This window comes from Fragaria vesca, linkage group LG4 (assembly GCF_000184155.1).
Source record: "Fragaria vesca subsp. vesca linkage group LG4, FraVesHawaii_1.0, whole genome shotgun sequence".
NCBI classification, from domain to species: domain Eukaryota; kingdom Viridiplantae; phylum Streptophyta; class Magnoliopsida; order Rosales; family Rosaceae; genus Fragaria; species Fragaria vesca.
In genome coordinates, this window is record NC_020494.1 from 13,418,424 (window position 1) to 13,419,341 (window position 918).

Here is a 918-nt window from a genome sequence, read left to right on the forward strand (position 1 = left end):
GGCATGTGTCTCTACCCTCCGGTGAGGTGATGAGAATAAATTGGGTATTTAGTGGCTGTGAAGTTTTAGTGGAAGGAGTTAATTTCGAGGCTGATTTAATTCCTTTAGATATAGTGGAGTTTGATGTGATCTTGGGAATGGACTTTTTGGAAGCATATAGAGCTATGGTAGATTGTTTTCAAAAAGTAGTGGTGCTTCGAAGTCCAGATGGTTTTGAGGTTGCTTTCCAAGGGGAAAGAGATGTTATTTTTAGTTGCATAATTTCCGCTGTTGCTGCAAGGAAATTGTTGAGTAAAGGCTGTCAGGCATTTTTAGCTCATGTGGTGGATATAAGTATGAGAGTTGTGGGATTAGAAGATATTCCTGTAGTAAGAGAGTTTCCAGATGTTTTTCCTGAGGAGTTGCCTGGTTTGCCTCCTGCAAGGGAGATAGACTTCTCTATAGAATTACTTCCCGGAACTATGCCTATCTCTCAGGCACCTTACAGAATGGCTCCAGCGGAATTGAAAGAGTTGAAGATTCAATTGTAGGAGTTGGTAGATAAGGGTTTTATTCGGCCTAGCATGTCTCCATGGGGTGCTCCAGTGTTGTTTGTTAAGAAGAAAGATGGCACCATGAGACTATGCATTGATTATAGGAAGTTGAATCAGGTCACAGTGAAGAATAAATATCCGTTGCCTCGGATCGATGATTTATTTGATCAGCTGAGGGGTGTCTCTGTTTTCTCTAAGATTGATTTGAGATCGGGTTATCATCAGTTGCGGATCCGAGAGGGGGACATAGCCAAGACTGCTTTTCGGTCACGATATGGTCATTATGAGTTTGTGGTGATGCCATTTGGACTTACTAATGCACCCGCGGCATTCATGGATCTCATGAATAGGGTGTTTAGTCCATACCTTGATCGTTTCGTGATCG